Source organism: Pongo abelii, chromosome 11 (assembly GCF_028885655.2).
Source record: "Pongo abelii isolate AG06213 chromosome 11, NHGRI_mPonAbe1-v2.0_pri, whole genome shotgun sequence".
NCBI lineage: Eukaryota > Metazoa > Chordata > Mammalia > Primates > Hominidae > Pongo > Pongo abelii.
The window spans coordinates 27,630,505-27,657,997 of record NC_071996.2 but is presented as its reverse complement, the minus strand read 5'-3'; positions in this window follow the sequence as shown (position 1 = coordinate 27,657,997).

Sequence of the window (27,493 nt, the reverse complement as noted above, 5' to 3'; positions counted from 1 at the left end):
GCCTCCTGGGCATGTGCAGATGGACACACCTTCATCCGGAGGCAAACAGTACCTGCCAACAGCAGGTGCCGAGGGCATTGGAGTTCTTGGTCTGTAAGCAGGGAGTGGGGGTGTGACCTGTGGAGAGCCTAAGGCACTTGGAGAATGACAGGGGGCCCTCCTACGTGTATCAGGCAGGAAGCAGAGGATACCTTGGCTGGGATTTTTGAAGAAACTTGTAAGTGAAGGGACAATTTGCAGAGATGACATTGGGTTAACGGAACTAATAGGATGTAAGGCACTCGGGGACTGGCCAGCGTGGGAGCTATTAGCACCCTACAGGCCAAAGGGACAGAGGAAGAAACAGAGTTACAGGAGTTGGCTTCAAAGTGTGAGATGTGGGAGGAGGCTGCCCTGCAGAAGCCGTGGCTCCCTGGGGCACAGCCAGTCCCAGAGCAAGACAAAAGCGGGAGGGCAGGAACTCTGACCTCTCTCCCCTCCGCCATCCGATATCCTGCCAGCACTCCCCATTGGCTGGAGCCAGCTGGGGCCAGCGGGCAATGAGCCCTGGGATATGCTCCGTAGAGAGTATCTTCCTGGGGCTCAGAGAGCAGGGCAAGAAAGGCACAGAGGGGTGCAAGGGACCCATGGAACCATGGAGCCCTGGGATATGCTCCGTAGAGAGTATCTTCCTGGGGCTCAGAGAGCAGGGCAAGAAAGGCACACAGGGGTGCAAGGGACCCATGGAACCATGGACTCAGAGTGCTCTCAGAGTTAGCCGGGGTGTAGCCCCGGCTGTGCTGCTCATCTCACATATAGTTTTCAGCAGCTGGCTTTGCCATGCTCAGTCTCGGCTTCCTCCTCTGGGAGGGAAGATGTGGTGCCAGGTTATTGTGCCTCAGAGCATGCTGCAAGTATCACTCGTGTATGCAGGAAAATCCTGGGAGCCACACAGCTTCTGCCTAATAGCCAGCGCTCCTGTCAGCATAAACCCACTGCCATCTCGGGTGGGAGGTACTTCTGGGCCCTATCACCCCATCATGTGGCCCACCCCAAGGCACACTCAAAATTGTACCTGGACAGCTGGGAAGGGTGGGCTCATGTGTGGGCCCATCCCATAGGGCTAGGGGCTGACTCTAACCAGCACTCCTCAACTGTCAGAGCTGGTGGGGCAATGCCACTGGTTTCATGTATGACGGGGATAGAAAGCTTCCTTACAACATGCCTCTATTGAGATTGTCAAAAAGATAGACAGTTTAAAAAAACACATGGTTATGGGTGGAGGATGGGGGTACGGCAAAAGCCATAATGGTGGTGGTAATTAGGTGATTCGTGACTGAAATTTAAGGAAGAAATAATACCAGTTGTGCACCAACTTCCAGAAAGCTAAAGAAAAAGGGATATTTTCCAGTTCATTTTATGAGGTCAGCACTCATAAAATTACTTTGATACCAAAACCAGAGAGAGACATCATAAAAAAGAATACAGACGTATCCCTCATGAATATAAATGCAAACATTCTTAAAATTTTTTAGCAAGTTGAATCCAAATATGTATGAAAGTGATAATATACCATGACTGAATGGGATTTACCACAGGAAAGTAAATCGGTTTAACATTTGAAAAGCCAGTCAATGAAATGCACCATATTAACTGAGTAAGCAAGAAAAATCATGATTATCCCAATAGATGCAGAAAATAGCACGTGACAATAATCCAACATCCACTTATGATAAAGACTGTTAGCAAACTAGGAATAGAAGGGGGCATCCTCAGTCGGATACAAAGGCAGGTATAGAAAACCCATAGCTAACATCACACTCAGTGGTGAAAGGTTGAATGATTTCCCCCAAGATCAGAAATAAAAAAACAAACCGGCAAAAGATTTGAACAGACATTTCACCAAAGAAGATACATAGACAGCAAGTCAGCACTGGAAAAGATGTTCAGTACATTAGTCATTAGGAAAATGCACATTTAAACCACAAGGTACCACTACACACCTCAGAAAGCCCCTTTCTTCAGGTTTGTTGTTCCAGGCCGAGGTGGGCGGATCACTAGGTCAGGAGTTCGAGACCAGCCTGGCCATTATAGTGAAACCCCGTCTCTACTAAAAACATAAAAAATTAGCCAGGTGAGGTGGCACGCACCTGTAGTCCCCAGCTACTCAGGAGGCCAAGGCAGGAGAATTGCTTGAACCTGAGAGGTAGAGATTGCAGTGAGCCGGATCGCCCCACTACACTCCAGCCTGGGCAATAGAGTGAGACTGTGTCACAAAAAAAAAAAAAAAAAAAAAAATCTTATTTTTTAATATTTGCCCTGGCTGGGGGATACTTGGCTGCTCTACTTTATCCTGGAGACAACATACTATCTCCCTAATCCTCCTGGTGAACCCTTTCAGTTTCCCTCTAAACCTCTATATCATCCTTCATAGGTTTTTTGGTGCATCTTTAGGAAAGCAGAAAGTTTATGGCAGTGGGATAAGTGCAGGAGGAGTTGTGGGGAGACTGGGTTCCAGCCCTACCACTCTGTGCTAACTTCCTGGGCTACCTATTCTGATCCCTGACTTGTTCCCCAATGATGAGCTCCATCCCAACTATGAGCACCTCCAGCACCTACCTGCCTTTCCAGCACCCCAGGGGCCTCCCGGACTCCTCCTGCTCTCCCATATCCACATCCAGTCCTTCCCCAAGCCACAGGAGCCACTCTTCCAGTGTGTGTACAGTGAGTCCTCATTTCTGTTTCACTGTCAGCCACAGCCCAAGTATCTCTTGTGTACCCTTTTGCCAGTGTCTCTGGTGGGGTCTGTTCTGGGCCCCCTGCCTGAGGACCCAAACTTCCCATCTCCTTGCATTGGGGGACACTGGCTTTAGGGCTCAGGTCAGGCACCAGCTCTTCCAGGAAGGCTTTCTGGCTGCTCCACCCCCCCATCACTGATACCTATGCTAGGGATGCAGTGACCCAGGCTGTCTTGTGGGAGCCACCAAGACTTTAGCAAAAGTATCTGAGACCCCTGGCAGGGCTGGAGCCCAGCTGGACCTTTGGTCCTTGGCAAAAACAATTCATCACAAAAACTTTCAAACATACACAGTAGTAGAGAGAGCAGTATCTATCACACAGCATCTGTCACGCAGCTGCCACAAAGATCTGCTATGGTCAGCCCCCAGTCCCTGGCTCCTAGCCTCCTGTCCCTGGTTCCTAGCCCCCAGCCCCCGTTGTGTTAATTCCCCCTTAGGTACTTCAACATACACCTCTAAAAGGTAAAGGCTCTCTTTAAAACTCTACAATGATATTGAAGAAAACCTAGGCAATACCATTCAGGACATAGGCATGGGCAAGGACTTCATGTCTAAAACACCAAAAGCAATGGCAACAAAAGCCAAAATTGACAAATGGGATCTAATTAAACTAAAGAGCTTCTGCACAGCAAAAGAAACTACCATCAGAGTGAACAGGCAACCTACACAATGGGAGAAAATTTTTGCAATCTATTCATCTGACAAAGGGCTAATATCCAGAATCTACAAAGAACTCAAACAAATTTACAAGAAAAAAACAAACAACCCCATCAAAAAGTGGGCAAAGGATATGAACAGACACTTCTCAAAAGAAGACATTTATGCAGCCAAAAGACACATGAAAAAATGCTCATCATCACTGGCTGTCAGAGAAATGCAAATCAAAACCACAATGAGATACCATCTCACACCAGTTAGAATGGCGATCATTAAAAAGTCAGGAAACAACACGTGCTGGAGAGGATGTGGAGAAATAGGAACACTTTTACACTGTTGATGGGAGCGTAAACTAGTTCAACCATTGTGGAAGACAGTGTGGCGATTCCTCAAGGATCTAGAACTAGAAATACCATTTGACCCAGCCATCCCATTACTGGGTATATACCCAAAGGATTATAAATCATGCTGCTATAAAGACACGTGCACACATGTGTTTATTGTGGCACTATTCACAATAGCAAAGACTTGGAACCAACCCAAATGTCCATCAATGATAGACTGGATTAAGAAAATGTGGCACATATGCACCATGGAATACGATGCATCCATAAAAAAGGATGAGTTCATGTCCTTTGTAGGGACATAGATGAAGCTGGAAACCATCATTCTCAGCAAACTACTGCAAAGACAAAAAACCAAATACCACATGTTCTCACTCATAGGTGGGAACTGAACAATGAGAACACTTGGACACAGGAAGGGGAACATCACACACTGGGGCCTGTTGTGGGGTGGGGGGAGGGGGGAGGGATAGCATTAGGAGATATACCTAATGTAAATGACGAGTTAGTGGGTGCAGCACACCAACATGGCACATGTATACATATGTAACAAACCTGCACGTTGCGCACATGTACCCAAGAACTTAAAGTATAATTAGAAAAAAACTCTACAATGATATTATTATTAAGCCTAAATATATTAACAAGAACTCCTTAATGTTAATTAATATCCATCAGTTGTAATTTCCTCAGTTGTCCCATAAATGCCTTTTTATAATAATTTATGCAAATCAGGGCCCAGACAGGGTATACGCATTGCCTTTGGTTGATAGGTCTCTCAAGTCTCTTTAATCCGTAACAGCTTTCCCCTCGCTCCCCTTTTTATTTTTTTAAAAAATTTCTTTTATATATTAGAAAAAAGCCAGGTCATCTGTCCTCTGAGCTTTCTATATTCTCAGTTTCACTGATTGCTGTTGCCTCTCTGTGTTCTTATTCATCACGCCCCCGATCTTGTGCATTGCTTGTGAACTTACGGTTACATTCAGAAGCTTGATTAGGTTCGGGTTCAGTTTTTTTGAAAATAATTTTTCAGAAGTGGTGCCAGGTGCTTCCTGTTGCATTTTATTGGGAGGTGCACAATTTCTGATTCTTTCTGTGAAGGTGACAACTCATCAGTAGATTCAGATGCTGTTGATTTCATCTATCCATTGTAAATTTCCCACAGCCTTTCACCTTATGGTTCTAGCAGCCATTATTATAATATAATTTAATATATAATATATGTATATATAATATGTAATTTAGTAGCTCATCATTTTATTAGTTCTGCAAAGTGGTGATGGTCTATTATTCTTTCTGCACTTCCTAGGTGAAATTCTTCTATAACATTCTTTACTTCATTGATTATTTCCTTAGACTGAGGTTTATACAAGAAAGGCAGGGTAAATGCTTGATTCTTTCTCTTTTAAATGTTTTCAAAATAACGTATTGGTTCCCTAGCATCCTCCAAAAGTAACAAATAAGTTTTAATTAATTTATTTATTTTATATTTATTTATTATTTATTATTATTATTATTTTGAGATGAAGTCTCGCTCTGTCACCCAGGCTGGAGAGCAGTGGCACAATCTCTGCTCACTACAATCTCGGCTCACTACAATCTCTGCTTCCTGGGTTCAAGCGATTCTCCTGCCTCAGCCTCCCAAGTAGCTGGGATTACAGGCACGCACCGCCACGCTTGGCTAATTTTTGTATTTTTAGTAGAGATGGGATTTCACCATGTCATGTTGACCAGGTTGGTCTCAAACTCCTGACCTCAAGTAATCCACCCGTCTCAGCCTCCCAAAGTGCTGGAATTACAGGCGTGAGCCACTGTGGCTGGGTGAGTTTTTAAAAATATTATGAACTCAATATTTTGTTTGCTTCGAGCCATTTTAGTCTTTTTTTTTTTTTTTTTTTTTTTTTTTTTTTTTTTTTTTGAGGCAGGGTCTCACTTTGCTGCCCAGGCTGGAGTGCAGCGGCGCACTTCTAGCTCCCTGCTACCTTGACCTCCCGGACTCAAACGATCCTCCCACCTCAGCCTTCTGAGTAGCTGGGACTACAGGCAAGTGCCACCACACCCAGTTAATTTTGTTTACTTTTTGTAGAGATGAGGTCTCCCTATGTTCCCCAGGCTGGTCTTGAGTTCCTGGACTCAAGTAATCCTCCTGTCTCAGCCTCCCAAAGTTCTGGGATTACAGGCATGAGTCACTGCTCATTGTAGTCATTTTTTAATGGTAAAATTGTCCCATCATTGGCCAGTATGAGGCATTTTGAGTTGGCTCCTTCTAACCTCCTTGCTTTTGTGTGTAACAAGAAACCTCATCTTATATTTTTCCTTCCCTAGCCCTGGAATCATCCATTTCTCCAAGGTGCCCTGGGTCCTTGGAGAGCCCAGTCTGGAACCATAATGCTCATTGCCTCTGAGTTGGTGTGACTTATCGGGCTTTTTAGTGGCTGGATCTTTTGAAAGAGAGAATCTATCATGAGCTCATATTGATATTTCCAATTCAAGTTTATGATGATAGGGCTTTTCACCTTATTTTATCTTACAGTTGTATTTCTTTTATATTATGCTGAAAATTTTGGTTCCTAACTATATTAACATCATTCCCTCTCTTTAAAGCAGCAAGGGTTCTTAACCTCAGGTACATGGAAGGACTTTGGGACGCTATGCACCCCTGGAGTTAGATGGTTAGATGTAAAATGGCATGTGAGCATGGATGAAAAATGTGAGTGTGAGCATATGTGTGTGCCAGTTGAGTGCCTATATGAGTGTATTAGCACATGAACACACACATGTTTGACAACCCTCCCCCCCCCACACACACAAAGAATTATCTGGTGATCCAAAACATCAAGAGTGCCAAGAAGATGCCTGGCGCGGTGACTCACGCCTGTAATCCCAGCACTTTGGGAGGCCCAGGCAGATCACGAGGTCAAGAGATCAAGGCCATCCTGGCCAACATGGTGAAACCCCGTCTCTGCTAAAAATACAAAAATTAGCTGGGCATGGTGGCAGGCGCCTATAGTCCCAGCTGCTTGGGAGGCTGAGGCAGGAGAATTACTTGAACCTGGGAGGCGGAGCTTGCAGTGAGCCGAGATTGCACCACTGCACTGCAGCCTGGCGACAGAGCGAGACTCGGTCTCAAAAAAAAAAAAAAAAGAAAAAAAAAATTGTGCCAAGATTAGAAACCTTTTGATAATGTAATGAATATATGGATCCTTTCCTAAAAAAATAATGGGGAGTTGCATTGGGAAATGCCATAGAAAGACTTTAGTGATTGTATTAATTTCTTAGGGCTGTTGTAACAGCACCACAAACTGGGTAGCAGAACAGCAGAAATGCATGGCTTCACAAGCCCGGAGGCTACAAGTCTGAGATCAAAGGTGTCGGTAGGGTTGCTTCCTTTTGAAGGTGGTGAGGGCGAATCTGTCCCATGCCTCTCTCCTAGCTTCTGGTGGTTTGCTGGCATTTGGGGCATGGCTGAGCTCCTAGAAGCATCACACTGATCTCTGCCTTCTTCTTCATGTGTGTCTATTTCTCTGTGTCCAAATTTCCTGCTTTTATAAGGGCACCAGTCATATTGGATTGGGCTAACCCTAATGACCTTATCTTGATTACATCTGCCAAAAACCCCATTTCCAAATAAACCCCTAGTTCACATTCTGAGGAACTAGGGGTTAGGACTTCACTGTATCTTTCTGAGGGGACACAATTCAACATATACCTACAATGGCACTGCTCCCCTCTACAGCAGTGGGGTAGTGCAGTGGTTGAGTGTCGACACTGGGGGTCACACTTCCTGGGTTCAACTATGGAGGTGGCATAAGTACAGGAGAAGTTGTGGGGAGACAGGGTTCTAGCCCTGCACTGATAATACGTTCAAAGATTTCTTATCTGTGCCTCTGTGAAGTGGGATGAGATCAGTATCCACTTCCTATGGAGGTTATGAAAAATAAATAAGTTAATCTGTATGAAGTCCTTGGTCCAGCATCTGACACACAGTAGTGTGACACTCTGAGTGTCAGCTGAGTAAGCACAGCCATCACTGTCGTTTTGCTGGGCACCCAGGGTGGGCTCGCTGGGAAGGGTGTCAGCATGAAGGAAGTCATGGATGACATGGGTACAGAATCCAGAGCCTGCTTACCTCGCTATGCTTACGGGGCATCCCTACCTAAGGATAAGAGGGAAGGGGGACTTCCACCTAGTGCCAGACACTGGGGCAAAGGCTCATGAAGATCACCGCTGATACCCATTGCCAGCTTGCCAAGGAGACCTTTGTATCTCCATTTTCCTAGTGAGGAATGTGAGGTTCGCAGGCCTTGAGGAATCGGCCAGCACTCCGGCTACTGACTCAGTTCTCCTTCCTCTCCAACCCTCTGCAGGGGTGAAGGGCAGGCTCAGAGGACCCTTCTCCTTCTGCTTTAGCCCTTCCCCAGCTTATCCTGGTGGGCCAAGCCCCGCCCAGGTAGGAAGAGCCCTTTGGTCTCCGCCACACTCAGCTCTCCAGTGCTCACTCTGTGAAATGGGGGCCGAGGCACCTGCCGATGTGCCCCAGTGGGCTGGGGGCAAGGGCATTGTGAAAGCACATTGGGAATCTTGGCCAGCACCCATAGACAGAAGGTGCTTGCTGGGTACCTACAACATCCCAGCCTTTAATGGTGGAACCCCTTGGGCGCCTTTTCTTCTTACGGTTGGTACATTGGCTCCGGCCTCAAGATCACCACTTCCCTCACAAGAGTTAGAGCCTACATGATTTTTTTTCCATTAAAAAAAAAATCCTTACTTTAGGCTTGAGGCCTGTTTGCTTACACATCTGCAAGATCAGCTGTCTTTGCAGTTTAAGTTCAGTGATACTTGGGACTGTGGTACCCACCCTTGGTGGCCCTCAGCTCTGCCCCACGTTGTCTGGTGAAGCCGCTGGGCTCTGGTCACACTGGCCTGACATCTCTCAGCATCCCCCCAACCCCCACCAAGGCTCTGACTCTTTCTGCCTTGGGCCTTCACATGCTGTCCCCAGCCTGCACACTCCTCCCTCCCCCAGTGTAATTCTCTGCCACCCTTCACATGGCAGCTGTAGAGTCTCTGCCGGGGATACATATCAGCCATGGGGCAGGGGCTGGGAGGACATTCCCTGGAGACCTTCCTTCACAGCCTGCATTGTTGTGGGATGGATCTGTGAACTTCTGCCACCCAGCTTGGGGAGGTGGTGTCAGGAACGGGGCTGGGCTCTCCTTCCCCCACCATATCCCCAGTGCCCAGAACAGGGCTTGGAACCTGGAGATGCTCTGTGTATAGACAGACAAATGCCTCTTTCCAGGAAGGGAGCTGGCCTGTGTTCCCCTGGCTCTGACAGCTAGGACTCCATGGGCCCAGGGCTGCTGGGCCAGGCCATTGGAAATGACAGCTGACACCTTCGGAGCATGACTAGGTGTCTGGCACCCCTCTGAGCACTTTGCATGTATTAACTTTTATATTCTCCCCAATTACCTACCAGAGAGGTACTATCATTAGTCCTACTTTTAAAAACTTTTTATATTGAAATAATTTCACACTTGAAAAAAGTATTGCAAAAATGGTTCAAAAAGTTCCTGCCACACCTTCCCACCCAGTTCACCTCTAATGTTAACGTCTTACAAACCCATAGCACAGTGATCAAAACCAGGACACTGACAATGGTATGACACAGTTGACAATCCATAGATGAGTTTTCCTGGCAACATCCTTTTTCCTCCTCCAGGATCTCATACAGGACCACTTTGCACTTGTGGTCCTGTCTCCTTAGAGTGGAGGGTTCTAAGGAGAACCTTGCATCTGTTCTTGTCTTTCATGACCTTTGCACTTTTGAAGAGTCCTGATCAGTTGTTTTGTGGAAACATCTCTCAGTGTTGATTTGCCTTATGCTTCCTCATGTTTAAATTCAGATGATGTATTTTTGGGCAAGAAAACCACAGAAGGGAAGCCATGCCCTACTCAGTGCATTGCATCAGGAGCTACTTGATGTTGCATGAATCCCATTTTCAAGATGAATAAACTGCAGCACTGAAAAGTCAAGAAACAGATTAGAATGCAGCTAACAGCTCACATCTGTTGAGCACTTGCCCATGCACCTGGGGCATGTATTTAGCCACTTCTATCCCTGGGGCACAGCGAGTGGATCCCCAGCTCAGCAGTGAGCAGGGGAGGGAAAGGGTGAGGACAGAGGGTGGTGGATGGGAGCAGCCAGGGTGAAGGACAGAGCCAGCTCCTGCAGCCTCCAGGGAGGGGCCAGGCCCACAGAGGCAGCACTGGGCCACTGTGGTGCCTCTGACCCAGGCAGATAGGGGCAGAGCTTGGGATAGGGGCCGGACCAGACTAAACAAGGCACAACCTGGGCTCTGGTTTGGGTGAATCCTCGGCCCCAAGGCTGAGGTTGGCGATAGCGGGGGCACAACTGGGGCTTTGCAGGGGGAGCTGAACTTGCTCTGCAGGCCACACTGAAGGAGTGCCCCTACCGGCCCTCTCCACTGGGCTCTGCTCATGGGGGTGGGTGAGCGGAGGAGGCAAAGTGGGGCAGGGCCCTGGGCCCCCACAGTGTCCCCTTCCAGGCTCCCCCAGCCCAAGCTAGTCATGGGGTTGGAGGGGTGAAGGACGGAGTGACCACAGCTGTCCTGCATTAGGAAAATATGCATTTTAATACAGGCTGCCCACTGCCCTCCCCAGCCTGTTCCCCCTACCACCTACCTCCCCTCTTCAGCTCACCTTAGGGCTCCGCCATGTGGCATCCTGCTCTCCCTCTGTCCAGCCTGCACTGTCTTCCTGCCACCTGCTCTTCTTCATCTTTTTGAGTGCTTCTCTGGGACCCAACCCATAAGACAACAGCCATCGCAGGTCCCCCAGTGCTCCTAGCCCAGGGCACCCTCCAGGAGGCAGCTCCTGCAAGCCTTGCCCTCCACACTCCCTCAACTTCCCCTCAGCCGTGGGCAGCATCCTGCTGTACCCCAGGGCAAGGGGCAGGATGGGGGATTCAGTTCCTCATAGCCATGGGCAAGGCCGGTAGTATCAGCCCCGCTGTAGGGATGAGGAAACTGAGGCTGCAGCTTCTCTTCGGAGGCTGACAGCGGTCTCTCCTGCTTTTCTTCCTTTTGCCTTGGCAGGACCAGCACAGCTGAAGTTGCTGCCACCTGACTCTGGCCTGCAATTTCCTGATTCCCTCTCCAGGCTTCTCCCCTTCCCACCTCGGCCTCTCTCTAAATCCTACTGAGAGAACCCCGGGTTTAACTTTTCTATTTTTGTCTTCCCATGGTTTTGTATGCTGTTTCCCTCCCTGCCATCTCTCTTTGGGAGGGAGTGTAATCCACACAGAAAGGAGAGGCTTTTATATGACTTGAGATTCACAGTAGCTCACAACTCCCATCTGTCACCATCGCCTACCTGATTTCTTTCTGCTCTCCCTGGCATCTTGAACCTAAAGTCACTTTTATCCTTTGGCCCCACCTTGCAAGACCCGCCCACTGCTGTGGCCCACTCAGGAATCCCAGACACCAAGTCTGTCCCCTGGCATCCCACTGCACTCCGTGCCTTTGAGCATGGAGCATACATTGAGTGCTGGCTTCAAGTGTCCCCACCCAGTCTGAGCCAGAGCCCCGGAGAGAGGGTGGCAGGGACAGATGGACCCTTCTCCAGATGCACACAGCCCAACATCAGTGCCTCTGGTTGTGGCTGTCCCCGACTGTACTGGCATTGGTAGCATCTTTGCCACTTGTGCACAGCCTTAGGGCAACAGTCCCGTGGGCTGACTGGTAAGCTGAGATAGTGCCTTTCAGCCTTACATGTGCTCTGTAATTGCAAGGAAAGCAGCCCGGAGGCCGGCTCCTACCCTCTGGTGCCTCTGCGGTCCCATCTCATCTCAGGTCCCTCCTCTGCTTGTCCCTCCTGGCCCCATGCCCAGTGACCTATTTCCACCTCATTCCCCTCTCTCGTCACCTGTGCCCTTCAGCACTTTGCAGGTGAATATGACTCAGTTCCGGCTTTTAAGGGGCCCACAGTGCAGTGGGTTCTCAGGCAGCCTGTGACCACTGTGCCATGCCGATGTCTTTCCCCTGTGGGCTGGACAGTGGGGACTTTCTGGCTACTGGGCCCATCATCAGGTGCACATGCCTTCTTGCTTTTCTCCCTGGAGGCTGGGACAATGTCTTGCCATGGTTCTGTCCCTCATCCCTGGTCCTCAGCCATGGCCATTGCCAGTCAGTGCTTTGTGTATTAGCTGCTTAGTAAATATGCCCAAGGGATGGATTGTAGAATGTGGAGCAACAGACAAGGGAGGGCCCATGTTCTGGAGAAGCCTGTGCCCAAAGAGGGGAAGGTATTTGCCCAAGATCACAAAGCTACGGTGGATTTTATATGTATTGATTGTAGTGCTTTCCAAGTGCTCCATTTACTCTGGGATTAAATGAGATATTCCTTGAAAAGCAAATGCTTGACCATAGTAAGCTCTCAATAAAGCTAGCTGCTATTGTTGCCATCATTACTTTACATTAGCCTGAGCTACACAAAATTGCCATTTCTGTAGGTCAGCAGTGGTTGAATATTGGCAGTTTCATACAGTTCAATGCAATATTTTTCCCCCTCAAAATTGGCTTACTTTGTTTATTAAATGAATGTATTTTAAAAGGAACTTTTCATCTGTACTGTATCAATTGCACCGGCCATAGTAGAAGGTAACATGCCCCTATGCACAACAAAAGTAAGGTAATGCTGTTAGATCCTGCTTAGACATTCTTGCCTTCTCAAGACAGCATCCTGACACTGTACTCCCCTTGTTTCAGATGGAGATTAGCAAGAATTCAAGAGGGGCTGAAAGCATTCAGGCCCCACTTTTTCCTTTATGGATCTGAAGAGTTAACAAGACTCTTAAAAACGGAGTTAAGAGGCCGGGTGCGGCGGCTCAAGCCTGTAATCCCAGCACTTTGGGAGGCCGACACGGGCGGATCATGAGGTCAGGAGATCGAGACCATCCTGGCTAACATGGTGAAACCCCATCTCTACTAAAAATACAAAAAAATTAGCCAGGCGTGGTGGCACGCGCCTGTAGTCCCAGCTACTTGGGAGGCTGAGACAGGAGAACTGCTTGAACTCGGGAGGCGGAGGTTTCAGTGAGCCGAGATCGCACCACTGCACTCCAGCCTGCGCAATAGAGCGAGACTCTGTCTCAAAAAACGAAACAAAAAAAACAAAACAAAACAAAAAACGGAGTTAAGAAACCGTGAAGGCATAACACTCCATCAGGCAGTCAGTGTCACCCCTGGGACCCCCTGAAACTCCTGGAATCTGCAGTGCTGAAGGAACCCCTGATTGGTAGGAGATGCTCTTGAAATGTGGCCGGTACTAAGAGAGCTGAAACAAGGCCTCCGTGAGCCTGAGCTGAGGCCCGCCCATCTCTGGCCCCAGGCCCACAGCGGAGGGAGGGACCTTCCCCTTGCAGGGTCCAGGGCTGGAAGGAACTGTAAACAATATCCCATTCAATGTTGTGGCTTCCCAGGGATGGGCAGCAAGACTCAGAGGAAGAAGGACCTGCCCAGGGTCACACAGCAAATCAGCGTGGTGGGTAGGGACCTCCCAGAACCCAGCCCTCTGAACACTAACCCCTACTCCTTCTGCCCTACTCTAACACCTCCCTCCAAGACCCCTCACTTCTGCTGCCATCACCTGCTCCCCGCCAGGCAGGAGCAGAGGTGCTGGGGGCTTCCTAGGGGATGACTCCCTAGACTGTAACTGTTCTTTTGTTTGGTTGTTTGTTTTTTGAGACAGCGTCTTGCTCTGTTTCTTAGGCTGGAGTGCAGCGTCATGATTGTAGCTCACTGCCACCTCCTTCTGTGCTCAAACCATCCTCCTGCCTCAGCCTCCTGAGGAGTTAGGACTACGGGCATGCACCACCATGCCCGGCTATTTTTTTCATTTTTAAATTTTTCATAGAGATGAAATCTTGTTATGTCGTCCAGGCTTGTAATCATTCTTGATGAGCTGGTCTTCTTCCCCTCAAGAGAAAAAGTGGGGGGTCTCACTCATCTCTATGCCTAGCATAGTGGCTGATGCTGAAAAAACATGTGCTGGACAGAACATCAAAGACCGACCAAGCACCATGAGGTAAGTGCCATTAGCCCATTTTAAATAAAGAAAAGTTGAGGCCCGAAGAGATTACACAGCTCACCTAAGGTCACACAGCTGCTAACCAGTGCAGTCAGGCTTAGAACCCAGCTTGGTCCAACACCAGACCCATGCTTTTCCCAGCTCATGGTGCTGCGTGACCTCCTTGCATGCCTGCAGCGTAGACAGGTCAAAGAGTAGTCCCAATAGCAGATGAGGAACCAAAGCCCTGAGTGGGGACATGCTCTTCCAAGGACACAGAAGGGAAGACCTGAGGCCTAGCCCTAGTGCTCAGCCCTGGTCCCCCAACCAAAGCCTCCTGTCCCCAGTCCCACACAGGCTAGGTCTCCCGCTAGGCGCACTCTACTGTTCCACCAACTCCTAGGGGTGTGATGTCACTGCCCCATCCAGCTCCTCTTGCCTGGCCTCTGCTGGAGCCTCCTTCCTGGCCTCCCCGCCCTGATCCAGGCCAGGCATTCTCATCTCCACGCACCGAGCCCTGTGGAAATCAGACCAAATCCGTCCTGGATGGAACCCCTCCGCTGGCTTGCCTCTCTCCTTAGGACCAACTCATCTGAAGTCCCTGCCGTGGCCCTGCAGGCCATGTGCCATCTAGCCCCACATCCTCCTCATCTCATCTCTTTCTCCAAACCAGACACTCCTGAAGATACCAGACACATTCCCCTCGACCTGGAATGCCCTTTCCCAGAAGTCTGCACAGCATTCCATGATGGGGCCACTTCTTATTCATTGATCGCCTGCCTCCACTGCAATATGAGCTCCAGGGAACATCACCCCGGCCTTTGCTGAGGCTGCACCCCCTGCCCCCACCCATGCAGGGTCTGCCACGTGGTCACCCTCATTCCACAGTGCAGATCCTCGGCCTCAGCCTGGCACAGGGCTGGGTCCCAGAATCAGCTGCTCTCTTGTCACCCCACCTGGGGCCCCACACACAGGAAAAATGACAGGCGTGTCTCCTCGGGTACTGGGGACCAGCCCTGGAATGTCCCCCATTGTTCCCAGAAATTAGCAGCGGTTGCTGCATTCAGGGGAAGCACTCCACCCCACGGGCTATGGCACTTGTGGGGGAAGAGGAAAAAGACAAGCAAGATCACCAGGCGGGCCAATGCCGGTGCCTTTTCCCTGCCTGCGATGCACACTTCATTTAATTTTTATAGTGGAGGGAGATGTGGGGTCTTTTGAGCATCGATATCCTCGTGGGCAAGTCTAAGTATCAGACAATAAGCGGAGGAGCGGCGCTCGGAGCGCATTGGCCCCACTGTCAGTCTTGCCCAGATTAACAACTTCATCTGAGCCTTTGTTGATATTGACACTCGGTTGCTAGGTAACATGTTTACCGCCCAATGAATAGGACTTGAGGGCCAGTGGGGGCACAGTCAACAGATTGGCAAATAAGGCAAACGTGCCATGACTTGATGTGCCCATCATGGTGCCCAATGATCTGCACCGGCCCCCGACAGGGCAAGTTGCTGTGGCCTCATGCCCAGGTGGGGAAAGTCCAGGGCAGCAGTGCTGTTTTCACCCAGGGCCCGATCTCGTGATGACATAGATGCCCCTGGCCTCTTGACAAGGGTGCTTCTGTCCAGCAACGCTGTGACACGGTATCCCTGCAACACCGTGACACGGTGTCTCTGCAACTCTGCTGCCCTGGAGAGGCCCCGCCTATTGCACCCTCAGCACCTTTGGCAGCTCCTGCCCCCTACTTTATCCCTGTCCACAAGGGATGTGCTGTCCTGAAAGGAACCCACAGCTGGGAGTCAGAAGACTTTGTCACTTCCCTTGGCTGGGAGGCCATGCATGTGTGACTCAGGCCCTGTGTTGCAGGGCCTGTATGCTGCGAACATATCCCCTGCCCTGCCTACCTCATCAGGGCATTCAAAGGAAACGGAGGGCCCACCGTTTATTGAATGTCAGCCCTGCTCCAGGCCCTGTGCTGGGCCTGCTAGTCATTCCCTTTAGGCCTTGCAGCCACCCTGTGAGGTGGGCTGCTAACTGTGAACTCCTTTCTGATGAGTTCCTGTTAAGTGATCAGCCTTGAGGAGTAGTCAGTCTGCAGACTCCAGAACCCTCATTCCACTGTCCCACACAAAGACTTGCTCCCCTGTTCACCACCTTAAGCTACCTGTTGACCCAAGGGCTGTGTGGAAAGGGGTCAGTCGGTTTGGCGAGCAGACGGCAAGGCCACCACAGCTGCAGGACTCAGCAATGGGCATTTTGCTGAGCGTGTTAGAGAAGCAAGGCTCCGTAAGAAAATCACACGATATACCCAGGTAACAAACCTGCACGTGAACCCCACAAATCTAAAATGAAAGTTGAAATTATTTTCAAAATAAAAAATCCCAAAACAAGACCAAAAGAAAATGGTTGGTCAAAACTCAACAAAGGGAAATGAGAATAATCAGACTCTGCACACGGCAGTCAAGACTGCAGGGCACAGAGGGAGCTTCCATGCAGGAATAGGAGGGGGACAAAGAAGCTGAGGAATGACCAGGAGGACAAGGAGGAGGGGAACCTGGACCTGCACAGAGCCTGGGGGCTGCAGCTCCACCATGCCCACCTGCACAAGAAGAACTGGACACGAATATGCCTGGCTCCATGTCTGGCGGCAACTCTGCATCCTCCACAGTCAGGCTTGCCCAAGCCACACCTGCGCTCTCCAGTTCTCACCTGAGTGGAGGCCCAGACAGGCTGCACATAGAGCCTTGATGGAGGGACTATCATTCATTCATTCACTCCACACATAGTTGGACCTTCTGTCTCCCAGGCTCTGCGACTATTGCAGCTGTCACTATGAAGGACACAAGCCAGGTCCCCACTTTCATGGAGACTTCGACATGGCAGAGAAGGTGGACGTGAGACATCTGATAATTACACACTGACGTATCTCATAACAATTGCGCTATGCGCTGTGGGGAAGCTGTGCATTAAGGTGGAGGAGCTCACCTCACCCAGGGGCCACAGGCAGCTCCCTGGGGAAGCCGCGATGAAACTGAGACGGGAAGGAGGAGCTGCAGGTGTCCAGCTGACTAGGGAAGGCGGGTCCATCCCTAGGGTGAGAAAGACACTGGAATGTTGGAGGAACTGGGAAAAGCCCAGTGTGATTGGAGCCAAAATTCAGGGTGGGAAAAGAAGTGGAGAAAGAGGCAGGGGCTGGATGCTTCAGGCCTTGCCAGCCACAGTGAGCACTTAGATTTTGTTCCAATAGCAAAATAGTAATGGGGAGCCATGAGGGGCATTAGCAGAAGGAGGATACAATGGGATACCAGGTGCTTTTATAGGCTCTAAACGAATGAGGTCCATGGCAGCCAGGATGCAGTCCCAGGGTGGGCTGACCAGGTGGGATGCCCCTGCCCACAGGACCTATTTTTGGGAGCTACTCAAGGACAGGGAGCCCCAGCCTTGGTTAGGTCTCTGTTTATTCCTGCTGTCTGGCTGGAAACCTGCAACAGAGAAAAGCTTAGTACATGCTTGTTAAGTTGTAGGGAACAATTTGAGAGACCCCCCATGCTTTAAATATACTGTGTAACTATGAGGTATCCAGCCACATTGCCCTCAGTCCCCACCCCAGCTGTATTGATCCATGCCCCGGCCTCTGTCAAAGCCTGCTAGACTCCTATGCCTAGGGCCCTTCCCTGATACCCCTGACTGCTTCACTCCTTGAGCTGCACCACCACCCCTCAGCCTTCCTGCAGACTCCAAGGGCAGCGGGCTCCCTGTGATTGACATTTACGTATAATGGATGATGTACCCTAGAAGGCCAGCAGTTTTTCTTGCATCTTTTTTGCATCAAATACTTTCTAAATACACAATTTCCTGATCTAAAGATAACTGAACTATATCTATTCACCCATACATCATCTTCACATCAATACTTAAACTGTCTTAAAGACATCATAACGGAGAGGCAGGAGGGCTGCTTGCAACAGAAATGAATAAACCCCTTACTGTGGCAGGGTCCCTATGGTTGTCCCACATATGTATGGGACATGCGCCACCACTCCGTTCCCCATCCTTGACAAGCATTGCTCTTTCCTGCTGCGTTTGGTTCAATGTCGTGACCCTTGACACTTTACTGGAGGCAGCCACAACTAACGAGTGGGTATTGATGCTTGAGACTAAACACCTCGCCTTCAAGCTGCTATGCTGGAGGTTCTCTCGGCCATTTCCCACTCTCTAATGATCATCCCCGTGTCTCCCTGCCGTAGGTGGGTCTGGTTGCTGCCCCCTTCTTCCTATTTTCTTCCACAACTCCTTCTCCCTCTGTTCCTCCTTCTACTACTTCTTTCCACCTCTCTCAATCTTGGCTTCTAGAACCATCAACAATCCCAGAGAGGTGTCGGACCACCCGTGTCTTCTTTAGCCGTCAGAGTTTGGACCTTCGGGCAGAATCGGCTTCTCCTGGGAGGACGTTCAGCAGCTGAGAGCTAGATGAAAGGCTCAGGTTTTTGGTTTGCTGTTTGGGTAATTTATTCCCTAGAAACTTCTTTAGTGCTTTTACATGTTCCTCCTCCTCTGCAACCTCTTTCAGGGGAGGAAAAAAAGAAGGGAACATGCAGCTATTGAGAATAATATTTTCATATGTCATTTATTCCTTAAGACAACTTTTTCAGATGTAGCTTCTTCCCCTGTTTTACAGATAACAGACCTGAGGCTCAGACAGATTGAGTAACATTACTGAAGGTGGCTTCGCTTGTGCCTTGCCTGGAAAGGCAGTCCCAGCCCACTGTGTACTGCCTGCCGTGGTTCCAGCCTTCATTGCTTCTCTCGACCAGCTTCATCCCGTCATTGTGTCAGGTTCCCATCGCTGCCATGGGCGTCACAGGGCTTTCCAAAAAGCAAAGGTTCTTCATTTTGATGAAATCTAATTTATCATTTTTTTCTTTTATGGGTGTGCTTATGTGTCATAGTAAGAGATCCTTGAATAACCCATGGTCACAAAGATTTTCTCTTATGCTTTCCTCTAGATGTTTTGTGGGTTTAGGTTTTATATTTAGGTCTATGATCCATTTGAGTTAATTTTTGGACAAGGTTTGAATAACGGTCCAGATTTATTTCTTTGGGCCTCCAATTGTCCAAACAATATTTGTTGAAAAAATGACCTTCATCGAATTGCCTCTTTGTGGAAAATCAATTGACCATACGTGCGTCCTACTATTTCCGAACTATCTGTTCTTTTGCATTAGTCTATGTGTCTATCCATCTGCCAATCCCACACTATCTTGATTATTGTCTCTTTATAATGAGCCTGGAAATTAGGGAATATGAATCCTTTAATTTTGTTCCTTTTTGAACTTGTTTTAGCTCTTCTAATTCCCTTGATTTTTCATAAAAATTTTAGAACTACCATGCCAATTTCTAGCTTTTAAAAACCTTGCTAAAACTTTGGTTGGGTTTGTGTTGACTCTATTGATCAACTGGAGGAGAAATGATCTCTTATGGCCTTGGAGATTTTTGTTTGTTTGTTTGTTTTTGTTTTTGAGACAGTCTTGCTCTGTTGCCGAGGCTGGAGTGCAGCAGCACGATCTCGGCTCACTGCAGCCTCTACCTCCCAGGTTCAAGCTATTCTCATGCCTCAGCCTCCTGAGTAGCTGGGATTACAGGCACGCACCACCATGCCCAGCTAATTTTTGTATTTTTAATAGAGTTGGGGTTTTGCCATGTTGGCCAGGCTGGTCTTGAACTTCTGACCTCAGGTCATCCACCCACCTCGGCCTCCCAAAGTGCTGGGATTACAGGCTGGCCTTGGAGATTTTAATCAACATTTTATTCCTGGCTCTTGTCCTCAAGCCACAGCCCTTAAAAGGCTCAATTGAAAAAGACAAGTAAGTCAAGCTATAGTGGAGAAGGCTGGGAAGAAAGGTTAACGCTGGCAAGTCTGCTGTGTATACAGATACCAAAACAGAAATCTTGTTACCATTCGACAATCCTGGTGTCAAAAATCCCGCCGCCAAGCCCACTTTGGGGGAAGCTCTGAAGACCCTGGTTAAATGCCAATGCTGAGGGGAAAGGGTCACCCAGGGCGTTCTTTATTGGCCTTTAGTAACTCAGCTGATGCCATGCCTCAAAGGGCTCGAAGGAGAGCAGATGTTGGTGGGGGCGGGAGCATGGGCCTTGGAGTCCTGCAGGGCCTGGCTCAGACCCCAGTTCTGTCTCTGCCAACTGTGTGACCCCGGGCAAGCCACTTAATCTCTCTGAGCCTCGATTTCCTCTGCTATACCCCGAGCTGCAAGGCTGTTTTCAGGAATAGATATATAGTGCATTTAACACAAAGTAAGGTCATCATAAGCAGGAAGTATTTTATCATTATCATTATTATTATTGGCCTGGGACCCAGACAGCATAAGGAGCGGAGCTTGGGGTGGATGGGCCTTGGCTGGCCCTGCAGGTGGGGTGTGGAGGCCAAAAAGCAGCAGAAGGAACCTGGTGAGTCACTGTTCCTTGGGCATAGCTTTTACTTGCTTTTTTCAAGGGCATTTGAAGAGGTGAGAGGAAGGCATGAAGAGAGTGCAGGGGGCTTACAGGATGGGGATGCTGGCTTTGACCTCCTGGGCCTTCCTTCAGTACACATCCACTGAGCATCTACAACACAGCAAGTCCTGAAGCTACTACTCACTGTGTCCGATGCGACTGAGAGGCAGGCCCTGGCCTGTGGGGTCCCCATGACCTGGGTGAGCAGTGTTCTGATGGAATGGGCCACCACACTGCAGGACTAGAGAAGAGGGACTCAGGCCATGCCCTCTGAGACAGCTTAGAGCAGGCCTCACACAGAGGGGAGGCTTGGCTGCAGTCATGAAGGGTGATCAGTTCACCCAGGAGACAAGCTGCAGAGGGCCCTCCAGATGGCAGGAGTGGCACGGGCAGGGCTTGGGATCCTGCGTAAGTGTGGAGGCTGGAGTGCATGCCTTGGGGATGCCGGAGCCTAGCTGTGCTCGGTGAGAGGGAGGCTGCAGGGAAGGAGGATCGGGATGCTGGTGGAGCTGCTTGATCCCCTGAAGACAGGAAGCCATTGAGGGCGCTTCCACGGGGATTGGTGAGACCAGATCCAAGTACCAAAACCATCATTCTGGGGACCAGGACTGGAAGGGGAGGCTGGATGAACAGCTCAGGGGAGGAACAGAAGGGCCAGAAGATGGATGCGCAGTTTCCCCGCCCAGCAATGTCACCACCTGGCTGTGTGCTCCACCCTCAGTTTCCCCATCTGGAAGGGGGGATTGCCCTGAGGGATCTTAGCAGCCCCTCCTGCTCCGAGATGCTGCAGAACTCCTCTCTGGGCCCCCACACAGCTTTGCCTCTCAGGCCAGCCCTTGGAAACGTTGCTGGGTGAGGCTTGGAGGGTTTCAGGAGGAAGGGTTTCTGCGTGACCCTGCCACCCCCTAGCATGGCTGCAATGGCTACAACTGAGGTGCCGTAGAATCTGGCTTCTGTGAGTTATCCCATTAATATTCCCTCCAGGAAGCTTTGCCAGACAGGGAGGAGGCAGGGGGCAGATGGGGCACTGAGAGGCCAAGTAATCTGCTTAAGGTCACCCAGCAAAGCAGCAGCAAGCTGGACCGGGCCCCAGGCCTCCAGATGTCCAGTCTGATGCCCTGCCCACTGGACCATGAGGCCTTTAATGAGGCCACCTCCATGGGGGCTGTGGGCTGGCCCACCGCCCAGGGCCGATGACTTGCCAGGCATCCCAATCAGCCACTCCGGAGAGGCCCTGCCCTTGGCGGCCATGCACAGAGGCTGGGTGTGAGCATGCCAGCTGAGACTGGAGGCTCTGCAAGGTAGCCCCTAGGTCTGAGCATGCCCAACCCTCCATCCAGGACCCCTGAGGAACAGGGTTCTACATCCAGGAAGAGGCCAGCCATGTCTCAGGGTCTGGCGTGCTGCAGGCATCATCACTTGCAGGTCCTCCAAGCTGGGCCTCGGCACCCAGCCCAGGGCCCTGGGGGTATAACCCCAGCCTGCTTGAGCTGCTGAATCTGCAGTCCGTGTTGCTGGCATCCATGGCCAGCACTGTCTGCCTCTATACTCCATTCTGGAGCCCAGAGCCAGGGCTGCATGGTGACCCCTGCATCCAGCCCTTCATGGACAGAAGACAACACAGAGTGTCAGAGGGGGCAGAACAGGGCCTGGGTCACATGGGGAGATGGTGACAAAGGCAGGGCTCAAATAGGGTCTCCTGGCTTCCAGGCCAGCTTCCTGCATTGCCCTGTAAAGTCTCAGCTTTGTCTCCATCCCAATAACACCTGGAAGAGCCACCTCCGCTGAGCCATAACCAGGACCCATGGGCACTGGCCGAGCTTCTGGGGGCTCCCCGTTTCCCTCTGGGCCTTGTTCTCGGGGTGAAAGCAGACCGCCTGGGGCTTCTGATCATGCAGCCCAGGGCGAAAGCACACAGGGCAGACCAGAGCAGAGGGGCTGCAGCCTCACCCTGGTGCTACTGGTGGGAATATGGAGAGTAAAGAGGGGAGGCTGCCCAGGCCGCACAGCACTGTCAGGGGCCTAGGTTTGAATCCCAGCTCTGCCACCTCTTCAGCTCTCATACTCTTGGGTTGCATTTGCATTTGGGAATTGGACAGTGACACACGACAGAAGGGCCTAGGAGACCCCTTTCTCCAAAGTTGAGTCTCCTGGGGACAGCCTGGGGGGCGGGTCCAGGTGCTGGGGCTCCAGGGCAGCCAGGAGCATGGCAGACCTCATGGCCGGGAGGTGGCTCTCTCTGCCTGCCTCCCCGCCCCAGCATAGCTGGCAGCCGGACCCAGCAAGGGCTGGGGGGTGCCATTTCTTTCCCAGGGCTTAACCTCCCCCTCCTCTTTCCTTTTCTCCCTTTGGTTTCAAGACCCCCCCACCCCCCAACACACACACCTCAAAGGGACTCAATTCATTTAATCCCCTCCCCCACCTTATCCCGGGCCCTTCCAAGAATGCTCCCGGCCTGCCCCCCATTTCCCCTTGCCCCAGCCGTTTAGAGGGTGGACAGGAGCGAGTCACTGAAAGAGGGAGCAAGGGAGGGGTAAAGTAAAAAAGCACATGCCCAACCACAACAACAAAACCCCCCAGCACCCCACATTATGCTCCACAAAGCTGGAAATACACAACAAGCCGGCATCTGTGTGGAATAATAAAAGCGGGTGTGGACGTGTCGTTCTCACAGGGCATTTGGCTGAGCCCGGGCAACGCGAAAGCATGCATAGTTAACGCTCCTGACTGTGTGAAACCCTTTGTCGCGGCACCGGCTCCGCGAGGGACCCAGGGCCCGGGGCTTGGCAAGGGCCCGAGACATTTCTTGGAATGGTTTCTTGTTCATCACTGACACTCGTAATGAGAAATTTATACACCATCCTAAGCGGATAAATTAATTTCAAACACTTTAGACTTTGGAAGACAATGGTTCCTGGCAGGACCCTTTATCACCCATTTTATTAAAAAAAAAAAAAAAAGAAAAAAGAAAGGGGAGAGAAAAAACCCTCGGGACGTTGCAAACAAAACCCCCATGCCCGGCTCTGGAGCTCGCTGTCCAGGGCTGGGGACGACCCGCTCGGTCCCCATGTGGGCCGGGGGACTGTGGGTCACTTTGAAACTTCATTAAAGGGTGTGCAGCTCCCCAGGCTGTCCCCTCGCCCCTGGGGAGCACAGCTTCCGCTCACCCCTGGCTCCGTTTGAAGTTGGCATTCTGGCCAAGGAGTTGGGTTTCTCAGGCTGCGTTTGTGAAAGGTAATTAAATTGTGATAATGTTTCCATTCAGACCCCGGCTTGGGTGAAGCGTGGGGACTCGTCAGACAGACAAGTTCTCGCAGTCCACTAAACACGCAGGCCAGCCTCGCAGGAGCCCCTGCCAGGGCCCGGGTGTGGGGTGTCCTGAGCTTCTCACCCAGCCGGGGACCGGCCTGCTCGAGCCATATGGAAATGAGGAGCAGGCAGCAATGCAGGGTCTCTGCCTAGAGTCCCCTCTGGGTGGCACTGCTTGGTGCACCTGCCGGTGACCCGGCCAGTCACTGTGGGTGTCAGAGGGAGGAGGAAGGGTGCTGGTCTCTGCGTGGGCATGAGTTGGGTTCTGTCTCAGGCCCCAGACCCCTCAGCTTCCTCCCTCTGCTGGTCAGAAGGGTGTGTGGAGCTCCTTGAGTCTGCACCCCACCTGCCTGAGCTTCCCTCCTGCAAACCTCTCCTCCTGGCAAGCCCCCAGCTCTACTCTGACCCTAGCTTCCCCATGTGCCACCCACCCTTCACTTCCACACCTACCCCTTCAAAGGCCCCCAGTCACCTCTGTTCAGCAGCTCTCAACCTTTGCTGGGTTGGAGCACACATAGAAAATTAGTGACTTGGCCAGGCACAGTGGCTTATCCCTGTAATCTCAGCACTTTGGGAGGCCAAGGTGGGGCGGATCACTTGAGGTCAGGAGTTCCAGACCAGCTTGGCCAATATGACGAAACTCCATCTCTATTAAAACAAACACATACGCACACACACACGCGCGCACGCATACACACACACTAGCCGGGTGTGGTGGTACGCACCTGTAATCCCAGCTACTCGGAATGCTGAGGCAGGAGAATCACTTGAACCCAGGAGGTGGAGGTTGCAGTGAGCCTATCGTGCCACTGCACTCCAGCCTGGGCGACAGAGTGAGACTCTGTCTAAAAAAAAAAAAAATTAGTGACTTATTCAGTGCTTTGGAGTCAAGAGGAAACATTAAGGGTGCTACGGGGGAAAATTATATTTTCTCTACTTTATAAAGTGATGCTAAGAAAATGAAAGTAAAACGTAAAAGGGAGAATAACATATAACACATTTATATACGCTTCCAAAACAATTTTTAAAAAACTATTAAATGAGAAGCAGCTTCTTCCATGAACAAAACTTGCTTTTGTATAAGGCTTAATGCTTAAGGTGGCCTCATGGGATTCCAAAGCAAGAGGTTTTTTTTTTATTTGTTCTTTATTTTTTTAAATTTTGAAATAATTACAGACTCACAAAAAATGGCACAAACAGTACACAGAGGTCTTATCCACCCATTACCCAGCCTCCACCCATGGTGATAGCTTACATCAGCACAGTACATTTCCAAAACCAGGAAATTGGTCAAGAGTTTTTAACGGCAAGGCCTTCAAACTCTTGATTATGCCTTGAATGAGAAATGTAAATTCACACAAGCAGGTGATACAAATTTAAAACCAACTTATAACCGTTGAAGCCAGATTTAAAAAGCCTAAAAACTGCCCTTCCTTTTCTCTCATTGACAAATGTGACATGGAACTGTCTGGCTGCACAAGTGGTTGTCCTGTTCTGCTGGATTTTTTTTTTTTTTTTTTTTTTTTTGTGAGAAGTGTTTTTCAATGATGATGAAGCAGCTCTGGTTTTCACGGTTGGCTCAGTGGCTCGCACCTGGTGCAGGCACGGCTGAGGGGGCCCACGGCCTACTTGACTGCAGTGGGGCCTTGGGGATGGCCCAGGTCTGTGTGCCTGGGAGCTCCTGCTCAACTTCTACCCCTCTACCCCCACCCCTATCCCTGTTCCTGCCTGGCCACCCTGCATCTCCAGCTGCTACGTTATGAACCCTTCAGCCATGCTGTTAGCCAGCTCCTACTGTTTGACATCTTTGCTTCATCAGCATCTCCTCCAGGAAGCCCTCTTGGATTTGTCCCATTTTTTCCCTCATGCTGTGGTGATCTGGTCATCACCAGATCTTACTACATGGTTCTTTTTGTTAATTGGTTTGTCTGCCACAGAAGTGTGGCATCCTGAAGGCAGGGCCGGGCCTGATTCTTCTTGGTGCTCCCTGCACCCTATTCATGGCCTGGCACACAGTAGGTACTTGGCGTTTGTTAAATGCAGATCCAAGGGTTCACTGTGATCACTCATTCTCTCCCTCAACACTGCCCATGACAGAGTGCTCCCTGCTTTGCAAACCCCTTCAATGCGCACAATTGTTAGAAGGTTCTTCCTGTAATGGCTTGAAGTATCCTAGTCCCAGCTCTGCCCTCTGGAGTATTTTCCCACGCAGCCCTGATTCCTCAAACAAGCTCAGCTGAGCCCCTGTGCTCCTAACACCAAGTCCTCTGGAACCCAGCGCTCTTCTCTAGGCTGCTCAGGGTGGAGCGGCCCCCACGCGGGAAGGGGAGGAGCATTTGTGAGCCTAGTGCCTGGGCCATCACCTGCCTCAAACATCCCTCCTTCTCCAGGGCCAACAAAGTCCTGCTCTTGAGGAGCCCTCATCTAGCGGGGGACAAGTGGAACAAGTAAATGCACAGAAAAGCAGAGCGTGGCATGGCCGGCCTGCCGCCTATCGCTGTCTGTTCCCCTCAGTGTGCAGTTGCCTCTATTCCTGAGGCCTTTTCCTTGAAGGCCTCTGCTGAGCCAGCTGCCCCCTCCCCGGCTGCCCTCCTCCTTAGCACCCCTCCTCTGCAGATCCTCCTTCCCAGCTCTCCCTCCTCCCCCATTCCCCCTCCTCTTTCACTCTCCCTTTTCCCCCACTCATCCTACTCCCCAGTTCATTCCTCCTTAGCTCATAGTCCTCCCTGGCACCACCTTCTTCCCAGGTCCCCCCATTCCAAATTTCCTTCCTCCTCTCCAATTCCCCCTCTGCCCCACCTTCTCCTCCTCCCCAGCTCACCCTCCTTCTCAGTTCTCCCCACCTGCTCCCTCTTCTCCTTGGCTTTTCCTCATTTCCACTCTGCCTCCTCCCTGACTCTCTCTCCTCCCTGACTCTCCCTCCTCCCCGATTTTCCCTCCTCCGATTCTCCCTCCACCTGGACTCTCCCTCCTCCCTAACTCTCCCTCCTCCCTGACTCTCCCTCCTCCCTGACTCTCCCTCCTCCTGGGCTCACCCTCCTCCCTGACTCTCCCTTTTCCTGGACTCTCCCTCCTCCCTGACTCTCCCTCCTCCCTGACTCTCCCTCCTCCCTGACTCTCCCTCCTCCTGGACTCTCCCTTCTCCTGGACTCTCCCTCCTCCCTGACTCTCCCTCCTCCTGGACTCTCCCTCCTCCCTGACTCTCCCTCCTCCTGGACTCTCCCTCCTCCCTGACTCTCCCTTCTCCTGGACGCTCACTCCTCTCTGACTCTCCCTCCTCCTGGACTCTCCCTCCTCCTGGACTCTCCCTTCTCCTGGACTCTCCCTCCTCCCTGACTCTCCCTCCTCCTGGACTCTCCCTTCTCCTGGACTCTCCCTCCTCCCTGACTCTCCCTCCTCCTGGACTCATCCTGCTCCCTGACTCTCCCTCCTCCTGGACTCTCCCTCCTCCCTGACTCTCCCTCCTCCTGGACTCTCCCTCCTCCCTGACTCTCCCTCCTCCTGGACTCACCCTGCTCCCTGACTCTCCCTCCTCCCTGACTCTCCCTCCTCCTGGACTCTCCCTCCTCTCTGACTCTCCCTCCTCCCTGACTCTCCCTCCTCCTGGACTCTCCCTCCTCTCTGACTCTCCCTCCTCCCTGACTCTCCCTCCTCCTGGACTCTCCCTCCTCTCTGACTCTCCCTTCTCCTGGACTCTCCCTCCTCTCTGACTCTCCCTCCTCTCTGACTCTCCCTTCTCCTGGACTCTCCCTCCTCCCTAACTCTCCCGATCTGCCCTGAATCTCCCTCCGGTCAGTGTCCTCCCAACCC